This window comes from Anser brachyrhynchus, assembly GCF_964034855.1.
Source record: "Anser brachyrhynchus genome assembly, chromosome: 20".
NCBI classification, from domain to species: Eukaryota; Metazoa; Chordata; class Aves; order Anseriformes; family Anatidae; genus Anser; species Anser brachyrhynchus.
In genome coordinates, this window is record NC_137713.1 from 10,870,886 (window position 1) to 10,887,294 (window position 16,409).

The 16,409-nt window shown below is 45.9% G+C and overlaps 1 protein-coding gene and 1 long non-coding RNA gene across 3 annotated transcripts in view; one reads left to right on the plus strand and one right to left on the minus strand.

The window, feature by feature from the left end:
• Window positions 1–16,409, plus strand: part of GALNT17 (polypeptide N-acetylgalactosaminyltransferase 17) — a 208,435-nt gene that overhangs the window by 9,097 nt on the left and 182,929 nt on the right. The window lies entirely within an intron of this gene.
• LOC308180682 overlaps window positions 1–16,409 on the minus strand; it is a 51,402-nt gene that overhangs the window by 5,007 nt on the left and 29,986 nt on the right. Inside the window, exon 1 of the long non-coding RNA XR_013941124.1 lies at window positions 1–16,409. This exon is cut by the window's right edge and continues 29,986 nt beyond it. This is a non-coding gene — a long non-coding RNA (uncharacterized lncRNA).

A 16,409-nucleotide genomic window follows, 5' to 3' on the forward strand; every position in this document is an offset into this window, starting at 1 on the left:
CTGGTTACCTCGTCGTAGTGCATGCAGTAAAATGACCTGTGTCACGTCAGCATCGCACACTGAGGAATGGAGGGGGATCTTCAGTCCCTCTTCCCCTTGGTAGCCTTGCCTTCTGTGCAAATGGGCATCTCGTGTGCTCCTCCTCACCTGGAGTGCGACGGCTCCGTGCTTCTGCGGGCTGTGGGTGGCAAGGGCTGTGTCCAGCCTGCCCTGCGCCGCCTGCGGGCCCTGCAGCACCCCGGCTCCATCCCCCAGCGTCCAAACGGAGAAGAGTTGGGGAGAAAGCAGCAAAAAACTTGAAGGGGTTTTCTTTTTTCCCCGTGTCCTCTGTGTAGCAGTGGTAGGGTCTTTTTGTGTTTGCAGGCAGAGGGAATCCAAATTGTTTTTCCTTGGCGTGTCTGAGTGCTGCTGAGATACAGAAAGCAGAAAACTGTTACAAGAGAAAAATCAACAGTGGATTAAGGTCCTCAGCCTTGGCTGAGTTATTTTGGGTGTTTTGTCAACCTGCAGAGGGAGTGAACAGGCATGGGAGTTAAGTAAGTTACCTCACTGCTGGGAGACTTCATTTAACCTTTGTTTTATTTTGCATTTGCGTGTGTAGCGCTTCAGACAGTGTAACAGCCCTCCATGGTTGTGTGTTCTCAGAGCATGAAGATGAAGTGAGAAGGTTAATATTAAGGTGAAACAATTAGAATTCCTTTCTGGGTCTTTGCCCACATTACACTTTAAATTAAATCATAAAAGCAATCGTGTTTGTGCCAAATTACTAACTTTTTTTTTTTTTCAAAACCATTACTTGATGGTACTCTCAAAAACACAAAGGAGAAAAAAAAGTGAAAATCCGTTTAATGATATTTAAAAGTTTGCTTATATTCTGTTATTGTGTTGAAAATAACTTTTGTTGACTTTTACCCTTTTTAGTGGAGTGTGCTGGAACGCTGAATGCTTTAAATAGGTCGGAACAGAAAAACCCTGTTCTGCTAGATTTTATTTCACTTTTTCATATTTGCGCTGACAAGACAATAACAGTAATAACCAATACGCTTTTCTAGACCTGCAGTCAAGGTTGGGGCCATGTTGTGCTTTGCCCTTCGTAAGTGTAAACCGAATGCCATAATGTGAAATTTCAGTTTCCTTGAAGTTGTTATTCGTATAATTAGAAGGGACTGGTTTCACCATTAAGGGCACCAGGCGTTCAGGAGAAAAGATGTACGTCTCAGTTTTGCCTCCAACTTTGTATGATGCTGGACAAATCACTTCGAATAACGTTAGAAAAAATCTGCGAGGCAGGGGTTCAGGTTCTCTTATATATTGCTGAGTGAGTGCCTCAAGGACAGAGCGAGATGAAGAGTTTCTATGTGGTAAATGGGATGAGAACAAAGAAAAATCGCCTGATGTTCTGGTGGTTTTTAAATGCTTGCAATTGGCATTAAAGAGGTCGGAACAGAAAACATGAGAAAGAACAGAAGAGGCATTTGCCTTGCTTCCTATTCCTTACCCTAACAAATGACTGGAATTTAGCCTTGATTAAGGGGTTACCACTCGCGTGCATTAAGACCTTATTCAGTGGCTGGTTCGCATCCCATATATTCGGTGCTATAAACCAGTGAGAAACAGGCCGTTCCCAAGCTCTTTATCATTTAGGGAGACAAATCGTGCAACAGAATGAGGCAGAAGATGGGGGAGAATTAGACCTAATGTTGTGTTAATTCTCTGCGTTTTTTGGGTTTTGGTTTTTGGACTCCCAGCCCGAGGGTCTCCGTGGCCTTCGAGGGCTGGGGAGGAGGGCAGCCAGCAGTGCCCATCCGCCGGCTTCGTTGGGTTTCTGCCCCAAGGAGGCTGTCAGGGATGCCTTGGTCCAGAAGGAGGAAACTGTCCACTGAGCATCATCCCCTAAAGGGACGCACGGTGGCATCCCGGTTGTCAGAAGGTGGGGTTCTGTCGTGGGGTAGGGGATGCTGGTGGTGGGGCCAGTGCTCATCAGGTAAGGCCGCTTTCATTGACCAGGTGCAATGCCCGAGGGGGGACAGCTGTTTTTAAGCCCTCGAGGTGGAGGTCAGAAACAAAACTGCAAACGACATGAATAATTAAAGGACTGGGGGTGGGTGAGCTGCTTTCTCTGATGCGAAGGGGTCAGTTCAAACACGGTGCGGTTTGGTTAGTGCTTGTGGTGGGAAGGGGCAGTGAGACAACGCGGTTGTGCAGCTGATTTGTGGGCACGTGGAGAGCTTTTGTTTGGAAATCTGCCCCTGTCCGGAGTGCCTGGAAGGTGGTTACTGGCCCTTCACATTGTCGTACATGAAAGGTGTTACTGGGGTCAGGTCATATTGACTTCAGTTGTCTTTGGATCAAGTGCAGAATCAATAAGCAACTTTCTGAGGGAGTTCAGTGTCTGTTCTGCACAGACATTAAAGGGGGATAGACAGTAACATGGGACTTTACACTTTCATCAGTCTTTTCTCAGGATGTTGCTCAACTTTCCAATACTAATTAATTCTGTGTTCCTTGTACACATTTCCTCCCTACTGATGCTGCCTGTTTGATCCAACATCAGACCTTGCAAATTAGAACCGGCTGCCAGGCTGCAAGGAGGAAAGAGGCAATGAATGGCAAGGAATGGAACTGCGACATCACATCCCAGTTTGAGGCATAATTTGTGGGTTTTGTGCAGCTGTATGGAAAGTTCTGAAATTCCCCTGAATGTCCAGCTTCCGTTATAATTACTGGAACTGGATATCCAGAAATACCCGGCTCCAATTATAATTAGTGGAACCGGATGCCCAAAGAAAGTCCTTCACTCCAAGGCCGCAGACCCAAGTGTAAGCATCTCTGTTAGCATCTTATTATGAGGCTGCCCAACCTTTCCCATCCTGAGAAATTGCTTTCATTTGTTAATCGTTTTTCCAATTAGGCTGAAGTGGTCAGATATTGTCAAGCTCCTGTTTATCTTTAATCTCAGCAAACTGGCACAGATGTTTCTGGAGATGATGTATGAAGAAAACGCGTGCCATTGTTCCCATGGAGGGACAGGAGGGACAAACCTGGCGCAAAGAGAAGAGGAGCAGAGGGACTGAGCTGGCAGCCATGAGAAATGGGGCTGAGAAGCCAGGGGAGCAGAGAAGGGGGGAGGTCAGGAGGCTGATGTGGGTGGGTAACACACAAATTGGTGGGGAGGAGGAGAGGGGGCATGGGACAAGGTGTCCAGGCAGGGAACAGCACCTGCCTGTGTGGGGATGCCAGGGGCATCTCTGTTTTTTATGGCAGTGTTTGGATGCAGCGAGGTTGCTTGGGGGTTTTGTTACAAGTTGTGGAAAAATGGTGATCTGAAAAAAAAAAAAAGTGTTATTTTCAACTAGATATCTTCTGTAAATGAAGTATTACTAAAAAGATAGGTTCCTTCCAGAAACCTTAATACCAAATGTATTTCTGCAGGTTTCATGATTAAAGTGTTAGCATGGTAGAGTGTTCAGGAGATGTGTGGATATGAAGCCCGGGCAGGTATTATTAGCCATGTAAAGCAAAACAATACAGTCACTGTGGAAAAATTATGGGTTTTGTGCTGAAGCACATTTTTAACCTTTGTTTTTACTACTCTAAAAATGAAGCAGTTTGTTTCTTAATGTAGGCTTAACGCTCAGAGTGTACGCAGGCTGGATTTTCATGTCTGAATGTGTGAAATGCTGGGCTATTAAAATCTGTTTTAACGATCTCTTTTCCCATAACTCCTAATATTTGCCATTTACTAATTATGATGTGCCTAAGTGTTTCTCATTTGTAGTACGTATTTTAAATACTGCAGCTGTCCTAGTTCCCAGCTAACTGCTGGTGATTTTTTTTTTAATTGAGTAGTATTGGCGATTTTTGCAGGTTGGCATTAAGTGTTCACCTTATACTGTTATTCATTAGAAAGTTTTTGATATAAAGGTCCCCGGTGGAAGCAGATGTAGTTGGACTTGGCAGTGGAGCAGCAGTGCTGGAGAGCACACAGATTTTCAGTGAGCATTGGTTTATGTCTTAAACTCACGCTGAGTCAGTGAGGGCATACCCAGGGGCAGTTGGGGTGAAGCAGTTTTGGATTTGGGATTTCCTGTTCTATTTATCTTTTTTTTTTTTTTTAATAGCTCTTAGGATTTTCCAACAAATTTGTAACAGGTGAAATGTGATGTGGAAGGTAGCAGCCAGAGCAGCAGCTTTGCAAGCTCCCCAAGCTGCCCGTGGGGACAAAAAAGGCAGGTTTTTCCTCATGGTCCGTCCTTTGGCACCAAGGGCCAGTGTGATGGGTAAAGGCACCAGGCAATTGAGTTAAAGGCCCCACTGATAGTATTGCCCATAAATTCTGATGGACCTCCCTGCAAAACAAGGAGCCAAGAGTGCAGGGAAAATGGAAAGTAGTAGCAATAAAAAAAAAAAGAAAAAATAGGAAAAAATAGGAAGCAGAGACCATACTCGTAGGACAAGGGGGAAATATGCAATTCAGAACAATTTAGATGTTCTGCAAGCAAGAAAAGCCCATTAGCTGAGCTGTCTGTCCTCCTTGCATTTCATTTTACCTGAATTTTACCTGTTTTTTTCCTTAATCCCATTTCTCGATCACCTTCACCAGAGGCAACTCCAGCTGTGATTTGACAGCTGCTACTGTCTTCTTCAGCGTGTGCTGCCAAAAATCCCAGCTGATTCTAGGGCTTAAGGCACAGTGCTGTCTATTTTCCGTATTTCTTCCCATTATAAAATGATATATTAATATTAATAGTGCCCTTTCTAAATCCAAAAAACTCCAGGCCTTTTGCAATTATGTGGGTTTTTTTGAATGCCAGTCTTTGGGAGGTGCGTCCTGGCAGCAAGCACGGCAGCATGAGCACACCCCAGAACAGAGGCAGTGCTTTGGGGCTGGGTGGGCAGGACTCACGTCTGCAACCGATCCGTTAAAGTTTTAAGGAAGCTTGAATGCAGGTGAAAGCTTTAGGTATAACCTGGATTTTTAGGATAGGCTGAATCTAAACCCTAACCATGGATGTCCTTATGGATGCATGTGTGTCTGAGCTGTGCTGGTCAGACCTAGCTTTACATACAAGGAGAGCTGGTCAGGCGTTTTTCAGTGAAACAGATTTCATTGAAAAATGCCATTTCTTAAAACGGAGACTTTTCGAAGGGAATAGTCCAGGTCCAGCCTTGAAATTCTGGTCAAAGAGCAGGAAATCTCTTCCACAGCAACCAGTTCATGAGACCTGGGTTCTTGGTACCAGGTAGTAAATTCAGTTTCATTCAGAAACATGAAATAAGTGGATCCATGAATGCTTTTGGTTCATCCAGACCCTGTAAGGATGCTATGTGGGATCGCCCTTCTCTTGCGCTTTGTTTTTTTGGGGGAGGAAAGCCATGCACACGTTTTGGAGGGGATCACTGCACACCATGGTCCTCGCAGCCGGGGACCTCAGTGCCACGGCGTACCTGGAGCCCTCCTGCCCCTGCTGCGGGCTTGTCCCGGTCCCTGCCCCTAGGGGAAAGGAGAGCTGAAAGCTGTCGCCCCGCTGGGTCCCTTCGCATACCTTAGCATATCTCTGCGAGAGACGAAACTGTTCCCTTCTGCGTTCCATATGGGTGCACTGTGGGCTGAGGTTATAGGACTCTCTGCAGCCCCTGCAGCTGGTTAAGGATGTACGGGAGGGAGAAGGGCTGCCCCGTGCTCTGCCAAGGCAGAGCCGTGCGGGTGCCTGCCTGCTCGGCTGGAGGGGGCAGAGAGGCGCTGCACCGGGTGGGATGTGTATGAGAGACCAGGGGCAACACTAACAGGGTGAGTAAAGGTGGCTCCCACCAACAGAATTTCTCTGCTTGAGCTCATCTTAAAAATCAAAGTCTAGGCAAGTAATTAGAGCTCTGTTATCATTGCATGTTGTTGCGGCGTGTTTCCGAGGAGTTAATCTGCAATGGATTTGTCAAGTTTGTTTCCTTCTGTCTGCTGTCCAGGCTGTGTTTTCAGTAGGCTCCTATGTGTCCGCCTGACGGTTTGCCTGCAGGGTTGAGGTTCAGCAGGTGAAGCTGTGTCCAGACTGTCGCTAGCCCATGCTGCTCCTCCAGGACACACAAATGTGTCCCCCAGGAGACAGGAAGCTGGTAATGGGGGTTTGATAGTGAAATGATGAGCTGTGTCCAGCCTTTGGGCTTAGGTAGGGACTTGCACGATTTCCCTGATGGGAGACATCTTTTGCCTTATTTAGTTGTAATAGAAATATAGATATATATTTATACTTAGACCTACATGCCTGTTGTGCTTGTCAGCTCTCTTGGTTCTTCACTTCACATCCAGTGAAATAATTCCTTCGGATTTAAAAGAAAATAGGTGTGTGATGTGCTGTAGGTCCTTCTCATGCTGAATGTTACCAACCAGCCATAGCTCCTTCTGCACATGTTGGCAGTCCCCACGTGGCTGCTCAGCTTATTTCTTGCTTCCTAGCCATTGGCTCCCTTTCTGCTGCATGGAAGGCAAAATGCTGCTTCTGTTAGAGGCAGCATCTGACCTATAACTTCTTCCTCTCTCTTTCCTCCAAAAGGTTTTCTTTAAAAAAAAAAAAAAACAACCAACCAACCAACCAAAAAAAACCCACAAAGCACATACACACAGAAAACAGCAAAAAAACCACAACATTTTTATTTTTTGCCTGCTCCTTCATTTCCTTTTCTCAAGCCTCCATGCTGAGTCTTGGCTTAAAACCTTGAGCTGAAACTCAAGGAGTTGAAATAAAGCTGATCTAGGAGTCTTCTGGCTGGATCAATGGAGCAAAAGAACAGGCTGAAGTTGCACAATTGTTAGAGCTTCGTGGAACGTGCTGTGTCAGGATCTTGTACCATGTGATTATCTTCAGAGGTGCACAAAGGCGAACGCTTTTCCAGTCTTAGGAAATTCCTTTGTTCTTGAATTTTAAAACACTGTTTTTTTTCTTTTTTAAATGCTGATATGGACATTCAAGTAATAATGAAATTCTTGTGGTTCATTTTCTTTAACTCGTTTTTTTGATGTTATTAGATAAGTCCTTTCAGTATTTGCCTTCTGTGAGCACTGGAATTTCTTTTCATGCCTTTGAGTTGCCTTTTCTGCAGTTCGCATACTCAGTTGCTGGGAGCTTCCTGAAAGGAGCTGAGTGGGAGCAGCGGGGTGGGATTTGCAGGACCTGGGGTGCCCTGAGGGAGCTCAGCTCCCCCCCGTGGGGGTTCCTTGCGTGTTAATGCAGCTGAATTTAGAGGGTGCTGCTTGGTTCAATCACCACCACCATTTTCTGTGTATCTGTATAAGGACAGCTCAAACTGCTGGTTTAAAACCCTGTAAGCCTGTCTGGGTCATGAATTTGTCTAACAAGTGGATCCTGCCCAGTTCCCTCCATATGGGTGAGTAGGGAAAAGCCCGAGGAACCCACTCTCATCATCACAGGTGCACGCTGCGTTGCTTCCAGTGGCTTTGGCAGGGTCAGGATCAGGCTTGTCTTCAGTGCTTCATTACTTGGCAGTACAGATTGAAGGCTGGATGCTGAGGTTAAAGAAATGGAAAGATAAGGTCTGATTTTCAAGCCAAAATCGGTATGAGCTGGGCTTCTCTCACATCAGTCCCTCGAGCATTCACAGTCTAATTGGAGAGATTTTTTCCCCTTGCTGTGTCACTAAGACCCTGTGTATTTCATTTGCATTATGTTATGTCAGGGACTTGGATCTTTAGCTGTGTACCAAATGCAGAACTAACTGTGTGGTAGATACCTGGCAAGCTTTCATTCATTTGTCACGTTTCAGGGTTTTTTGACAAATAAATACAGTTTCATATTTATACCCATGCCAGGAATAAATCAAATTAGTCTGAAATTAGCTTTTGCTCTTACAGTGGTTTGCACATTTCTAATACTAAGGAGATAAGGAAAGAGGAGCAAACCTGCTTTGAAGACCAGCTGATTTCCATAGCAGGCAGAGTGACCTACTTAACAGGAGGGGGAGAGCGAGCCGAGGCAAAAATCACTACTTATTTATTTATATAATTTTAAAGTATCTGCGTCAGTGCTCCTCTGGCCGAGTCCTCTCCTGGCACTCACCTGACAGAGCTGAAGAACTCGGAGCCGAAGAAATGTCATTTGTCCTTCAAGAGTTCCCTTTGTGTTAAAAGGCTCGTGGTGCTGCCTGGGCAGAGCTGGGCAGCTCAGTGCAGAGGCACTTGGTAGCTGACAGGCTTCAGATAGGGCTTTGGGGGAATGTTAATCAGTTTAACATTTGTAGGAAATCTATTCCATTGCTTCGCTTAAATGAGAAGGAGCAGCACGCCTTGCGTTGGGGCTTTTATCCCGTGCTCTTGCAAACCACACTTATTTGGGAACGTCCTCGTGGAGAGCTGCCAAGCGGTGCAGCAGATCTGGAGATCCCCCAGCAGAAGGGCTGGAACAGCAGATGGGTCGGGAGATGCATTAGCTTCTATTTTTACCCACGCCTTGTTGGTAGCCAGGAGAGGCATGAAGTTGTATGTATATATGTGCCATCAGATAAACAGAGAATACACAACGTGTGGCTTTTTTTCTTAAAAGAGGGCTCCCTCTTTTCTCGGTCTGATTCAGAGCCAGTTCTGTCTTAGGAGGAGGTCTGGCAGCTCTGCGAAACGTGCCTGGAAGGTCGGTGCTGCTCGTGGGGCTGCAGTAAGCAACGTGAGCGTGCACAGCTGTAGCTCGTTGCCCTGGCTCTAGTGCAGACATTTCCCTTGGTGCAAAGTCAGCATAACGTGCGCCCAGCCCAGCGTGACCGTGACTTGTATACCAGACAATGAAATGTGTGAATTTCTGTGGGAAAGGGTGATTAGTCAGTACCAGGGATCTTATAACTAGTTGGAGAACCAACGCTCACTTGGTTGCTGGAGGCTGTTGGCCGTGTCCTGCTCTCAGTATTTATTTACCCCACTGCAACCAGGCTGCCTTTATGGCTGTGCCAGCACCCGCAGGTGCTGGTGTGTGTTCTGCGAGCTGTGTTTTGCTTTGTTACACCTGCTGACAGCAAGCTTATTTGGCTCTTCCTGGTTCCATACTGAAAATGAAATGTTTTGGGGTGGGAGGGTCCTTACAGACCATCCAGTTCCTACCCCCAGCCACGGGCAGGGACACCTCCCGCTAGATCAGGTTGTGTCCAAAGCCCCATCCAGCCTGGCCTTGAGCACTTCAGGGATGGGGCATCCACAGCCTGTGTGGGCAACTTCATTGTATCCAATCTACTCCTACCCTCTTTCAGTTTTACTCATAACTTGATTTGCAGTGCCTGCGAAATTGTTCATGTATCTAGGACCTGAGTTGAGTACGTCTCATGGATTACAAGAAGCTGTGATGATCTGAGCTTTAAATGCTGCTAAGTTGACTGATACTCTGCTCTTGCATTTAAAGGAACAAGATGTTCTGGTAGGCAGAATGGGGAGGACAGATTGTTGGTCTGAGCTTGTGATTGAGACAGTCTTGACTGAGCTGTAGCAATGAAAATTTGTTCATTTATTCAGAGAAGATACTATAAAGTTTTCTTTGCTAACCCTGCGTAGTGGTAATATTTTATAAGAGCAGTGTGTGCCTTGTCTTTGCCTGAAATATCTTCTTCCTTTTTCCCAACACTGGAGTTCAATGAGCTGAAAACTTCCCTGCCCTGTGGGCAGTTGCATTTCACTGGGGCCATATGTTGAGTTTGCAAAGCTCATTGGGAACTCAGCAGGATCTCTGAACCAAGTTAAAAATTAAGAACTGACGAGTAGGTGAGAAAAGACTGCTCGCAGCCACCTCAGGGCGTTCATGCTCCAATATCAACTTTGCTCTACACAATTATTGTGCCCTGTTTCTTTTTTAATAGCACTTCTATTTCTGTGAGTCAAAACTCAGCTCCTTCTAAATTCCCCTATTCACTAAGAATAGCAAATCTGAGAAGACTAGAGGAAGTCTCGTGGCCTGCTTTAAATGTTTTATATGTTTTAAGTTTCATGTAAAAGAAAAAAGTTTATTGACCCGCTGCAGAGAAGAAAGCATTTCAAGTCAAGCTAACAGAGTCAAGCTAAGGGAGAGAACAACTGCTCTGCTGCCTAAAACACCACCTGGTTAGCTGTTCCTCAGCCTGTCCCCGGGCTGTGCTACGTGGAGACATGAAGTGGCTTCTTTGTCCTTTTCATTCTGCGAGAAGCAGACTCTGAACTGCGTGATACGAAGAAGAACATTTGTCAAGGCACGTGAATCCAGCGCTTTATTCCAGTGGGAACCCTTTGCAAAGAACAGCTAGGTTCTTTGGGAAGGGCGAACTGACCTGCAAGCAGCTGAGCTGGTGATGCAGCTAGGAAGGGGCTGTGGCAGCAGCAGGAGGTGAGCAGCAGAGCCACGCGTTCAGTGGCAGCAGGGGCTCGTCCCCCTTTGCAGTCCCGTGTTCGCAGGAGACCGTCATTTCCAAACTTGCCCAAGCAGAGGGACCACCTTCCCCAAGAACACAGGAGTGCTTCCCGTTATCTTTTAGCAAATCATAAACTTGCTAACTGATAACTTCCGAGATGCTCCCTGCTTCTGGTGAGGCGCAGTGTGTACCTGTATCTTGCTTTTTCTTTTTACCATTCAGCACTGCAGAGCTCTGGCACATCCACTCAGCTCATCTGCCTTGTTTCCAGGGTTCTCGTTTACTTAATTTCTCTATACAAGAAGCATTTTATTTTAATCTTTGCTCCCCCACTGCTCTGTATTTCTAGATTTACTGTACTCTATTTCTGAACTGGAATTGACAAGAGCTGCAGCGAATATTCTGCACATGAGAGCAAGGCCTAAAATAAGGAGAGATGCTTCGGCCAGACATTGGCAAAATGGCATCAAGTGTTTGCAGTATGTTTAAGTATAATTCCCATGGTTAATGTTTAAAGTGTGGACCACTGTCCTCAGATAGACAGTTGTTCATACCCTTGATTGAATGGTTCTAATTTTTCAAAGTCTTTCTCTTCCCACTGTCTTTCCTGCAGTGTCTTGGTGCTGCAGAAGGCAAGACTGGAGGATTCCTTCTGTCTCCCAGATTTTTGGGTTGTTTCACAGAATCTATAGAGTCGCAGTGTGTCAGAAAAGGAGGTAAGGTGCTTAAAGCTGAACACAAATTGACATGGATCATTTAAAGCCGCTTGTGGTACTTCTGACCATTAATTTTGTTAGTGTGAGAATCTAAGTTCTTAGGAGCAAATATTATTCACCCCCGAGCATGTGTCTTGCCTGTGTAGGTGGGGTTGCAGATGGATTTTACCCCTTTTTTCTGAATGTGCAAATTGTGGAAGTTCTGGAATTCTCTCTGAGCAGAATTTGGCAAGTCTGCGCTCATTTCAGCCTCCGCTCTGCAGCTATTCCTCTTGCGCAGTGATCCTTGCAGCTCAGTCTTTTCCAGTCTTGCTTGATGGACTTTCTTGTTTAATTCCAGAAACCAGTAAGGCTTTGATATATATACGTTTTTGGTAGCACTTGTACTTAATGTGTATGTCGATATGATGCACTTCAGATTTGTGTGTGCCGATGCTGCAGAGTATAAACTGCCCAAACTGAAACGTAAAACATAAGACGTTTTACAGCATAATTGTGTCACTAAAACAAGTTGTGTCTATGGTAAGAATGTAATGATTCCTCTCAGAATGATTTATTTTAATATAATATATATAAAAAAAACCACCTTTAATCAGTCAAACTGTTGGAGAAATAATAAGGCAATGCTTTCTTAGCCATATAGCCATTTGTTTAAATACTAAAACAGGTTAATTTTAAATAAAAAAAAAATATTTTCACAAGATGCTTATGTAATTCTGAAACGCCAACTAATTCCTTGCATAGCCCTGTGTGGCCAGTTAGAGAGAGGTGTTAGCTGAGAGGTGTAAATCTGAGACTGATGTGACAGGGTTCAGGGCCACATTCAGCATGCGTCTGTCCTTAGTAGCACAGGCACTGGTACTGACATCAGCCAAACGGGTGGCCTCGAACCCGCAGGACTTAGGGCCGCGGGGTGCTCATGTCCAGGTGCAGGTTGCCCTTCAGAGCCCTGCTGGGGGGGAGCTGAGCCCTGGGCCACGTCCTTCACCCCACCTCGGTCGGGCATAGGCAGTGCTGAGCACAGACCAGTCCCACCCTGAGCTGCAGCAGGATTAATGGTCACGGCTGCAGCTGTAACGTGTTGGTCACAGGTCGTGGCTTGTTTTCATCTGCTCGCAAATCTGGTCTGACCCTTACAGTGCTGTCGGAGCCAGCAGGAGAATATATTGGGGAAGGAGGATGCGTGCTGCCTCCCAGCCCTGCAGGGGAGCCTCGCACCTCCTGCACGCCCAGCAGTAACACAACTGGTGGGCAGCACTGTGCTTGCGCCGTGTGAAACGTTTGCAGGCAAGAGATCGTTGTCCTAGTGGTGTCCACGCTGCTCGAGGAAAGAGTTGAAGAACTCATTCATGTTTGGCACTGACAATGGTCGTGAAAGACCAAATATTGTCCATATAAAGCAGTTACCAAAACGGGATGTTTAGTGCTCATCAGAAAGCCCGTGGAGATGTGAGAAGTGGCTCCTGTACGTCAGGATTCATTCTGGGAAAGGCCGGTCTGAAGGCAGGACTTGCAGATCAGCGCAGCTTGCCAACTGGAAGGTATCCTAAAAGGGAATCCAAAATCAAAGCTGTTTTATTGTTTGTTGTTATATATCTGTCTTCAAATAACTGGTAAATGAAGTCTCAAGTCTTGGGTTTTAGTACGGTACCCTCTTGCCTTTAGCTGAAGGCAATTTGTTCTGGGTAATGGCTTCAGCTGGCTGGCGAACCATTTCCAAGGTCTTTCGGGTCCCTCAGCCGGCAGTGACCAACTCTCGCAGTGCCCAGAACATTAATCTGAAGTCAAAGGTACCAAAGACATTATGGGACACTGTGAGTTGGTTTCATTTCACAGCTGAAAGCTGAGGCATTGGGGAGAAGTCTCCTAGGGCTGTGATTTAATCTGTAATACAGCTATAATACACAGATGCGGGAAGAATAAATCTCCCCACGTCACGACACTTGCTTGGGGTCAGCAGACTGCTTCTTCCTCACCGTCTTTTAATGCAGTTGTTTTGTTCCTGGTGAGGTTATGAGATACAAGGATTATGCTTTATGAAACCTGAAGCGCGTCCGTTGTCAGTCGCTCCACGTGGCCAGCAGTGGCCAGACTGCGCTGAAGCCTGGTGGTAAATGCCGCAGAGTTTCTGTCCTCAGTATTTGGTAGCTGGCAAAGTTCAGCTCCAGGGGGGGAGAGTGCAAAGACAGTTGAGTAATGATGATGACAGTGTCCTTTCTGAGACATGTTTGTCCATGCCATAGGATAAAGACATTCCTATGGGCACAGTGATCCAAATAATAACAGCGGAGCTCTTGGATCCAGTTGTGAGCGATTGAACAGATGGGCCCTTGTGTGCAAACAGAGCATTTTATGCATTTGCTGGCACAGCAGCCAGTGAGTCTGTTGTAGGAGTGGAGCTTCAGTAATGCCAGACCCTGTAAAAGCCCTGAAAAGCATGTTTTCTTGAGAAAATTAATTAACTAGTTTTTTTTCTAATACATGTAGACTTACAACTTGTGCTGTTACATGTGGAGGTTCTGCATCACTGAGCCTTACGATTTCTCCCCTCTTGCTCCTGTGATGCTCCTGTGGCTCCTTTGTGCTGAAGAGCAGCGAAACCACCATGCTGGTGCCCGTGGGACGCCCACCTCCGGCCTCCCCTGCCTGCAAGAACGTGCACCGCTTTCCTCGAGTGCGTGCTAAGGAAACACAGCAGCTTTCTGGAGCCATGGGGTGGATAAATAAATGCAAAATGACTAAAATACCTTATCTTGGAGTGGAAAAAGGAGGAATGCAACCGCTTTAAAAGGGTTTGTGAGTGGCTGCTGGCAACCTCAGAGCAAGGCTGTATCATATGAACTAACGCTGTGCCAGCTGGTGCTGCTGGACAGGGCATAGCATCTGTACCACTGGAAGAGGGAGAAGGACATTTGTAAGGGCTGTTATCCCCAGCAAACTGGGGTTGGAGAGAACTTGCCTCTTAGGTGCGAGAGAGGGTGCAGGTTTGGATTTTGAAGGCAAAGGAACTTACTACGTTGTGTTTGTGCTCTTAAAGCCTTCTAGACTGCGCACTTTGTGCTGCTTGATGGGTCCTTGCTCACGTGGCTTTCCAAAGAGATTGTGGGGCTGGTGTTACTACATGATCTGAGAGCCAGAAGAGGTGACTAACAATTCAGTGCCTCCTGTTCAGGCATGCAAGTAAAGGGGCAAATACTCCAAGCAGCTCATTGCAATTCAGCTTTCCTGAAGGGTTAAAAAACTCAGAATGCTGCAATATGTGGACCTTGAAGAAGAAAGGAAGTAGAACATCTGGGATGCAGCAGTGCCCAAAATTCTCTCTGGTTTTGGAGGCAAAGCGATGAGGAGGGGTTTTGTTGTTGTCTAGTTTTGTTTTTAGCACCCCCAGCTTGCGTCACAGCACTGCTGGTAACAGGAATACAGCAGTGGCGGTGCAGCAGAGGTGGGATTTGACTCAGTGGAACACCCTGGAACCAATGCCATCTCCCTGTTAAAAACAAAACAAAACAAAAAACCCACTGCAATTAATGACAAATGATATAGCCCATTCCGTATGGAATTAAATGTAGAAAACTGTAAGAAAGAAAACCTACGCTTAGGGTCTGTGAAATCAGGCCTTTATGTTTTTGAATATCCTTAGTACCTGTTTTCCAAGTGCTGCTTGATAGTTGCTTTCGCTTGCTGAAATTTCCGAGATATGGGTTCCAAAGTATAGAGTCGACGTCAGTGCTGAGTACAAATACCAGGTTAAAGTCGTGACCAGATATTTCATCATTTCATAAGCCATTGTTACACCGCACAGTACCATAACAATCTTAAACCAGGGCCCGGAAAGGCTGTAGCGTACCTGAGAGCTTTCAGTCTGTACCAAGCCTGTGATAAGCAGCTTCCTTTTGGCAAGAGGTCTCTGCATTCCTCCCACTGCTCTCTCTTTATGGCTTAATTTCTTCTGCTTTGCCACAATTTGATTTTATTTTACGGCTTGCAGCATGAGGTCCCTGAATCGTTTGCGTCTGTTAAACAAACATCTATTTCTGGGATTGATGTTTTAATTTAATAAAACACCTTCTAATGGGGGTCAGCTGCAGCTGTGAATTTGTAATGAGCACTTGTTGGAAGCCCTGTCAAATGGCAGCGTGTAGCAGAGTGCATGTGAGGGTGTTTGTTCCAAGTCCCCGCAGGTGGGTGATTCGTCAGAGGGGCTTCGCGTGGCGCCCGTTCCTCACTGTGCTGCTTGTGTTGGATCAGCCACTCGCATTTGCACCGCCTGAGCCACCTTTCATGCAGTCTTGGAGCCGTACAGGACCGACATCTGTGTGAAGAAAGTGGTATCGGAAGGCCAGGTTTTGGATCTGGCTGGATATGGTTGCACATGGAAAGAGCAAATATGTATGCCAAGGAGCTGGATATTAAAGGGGGTGCTTCTAGGAGCTCAGCTAGGGGAGGCTCTTCTGTAACACACACAAAATATTGCTCTAAAATGTCCGAGAAAATTCAAGTTTGAATTACAGCAGGTGGAGCGCGCAGACAAGCACTGCTTTTGTGCCTAGCCGCCGGGAAGAGCCCCAGACCAACTGTTGTTGACTGCTAGCTTGGCTGGTGCGAGCAGGTCCAGGTCAGAAAGTCAGAGATGCCCGAGAGCACCTAGTGCTGGCTTGGGCTTATTGACCTGTTGCTTAGCATCAAACATTTTGTGATCATCTTTGAGGATTAGAAAAGCCCCAAGACACAGACTGCTGGTCCAAGTCTTTGTTTAGGTAGAGAGTGTGTAAGCCAGCTCACAGGATTTTCGTTGAAGTCTGCAGCTAGTGATGTTAACTGGGGACTTGTTTTGTTTGCTAAAGCAGCACCGAGTGATTCCAGGCTGCTGGCTTTGTTCTTGGCCCTCAGGACATCAGGCAGAATGATCTTGTATAAATTATACAAGATATATATATATTAGTTTGTTGATTCTTTCAGAATGTCCTTTCCCATCTTTGCTAATCTCTAGTAAATCAGTGTTTTGGGAAAGAAAACAGAGGCATGAAAAATCTCATAGCAATGGGTTATTAATGAATTCTTCCTTAAGCCTTTCATTTCATTTTTCACTTTAACGTGCTCTGTTCTACTGCCAGTCTTTGGTTAGCGTTTTTAAGTGTTATTCCTTTGCCAGAGGTTTCCAAATAGACCTGGGATGGAACATTAAAATGCATCTGATAAAATTTTGTGGTGCCCCTCCACCCCATAGAAAATTTGGACTTACTCCAAGTGGAAACAAACTTCTAATGAAAGCCAATGGGCTCTTTTCTTTTTCATTTTATTTTTTATTTTTTTTCCCCCAGAAAT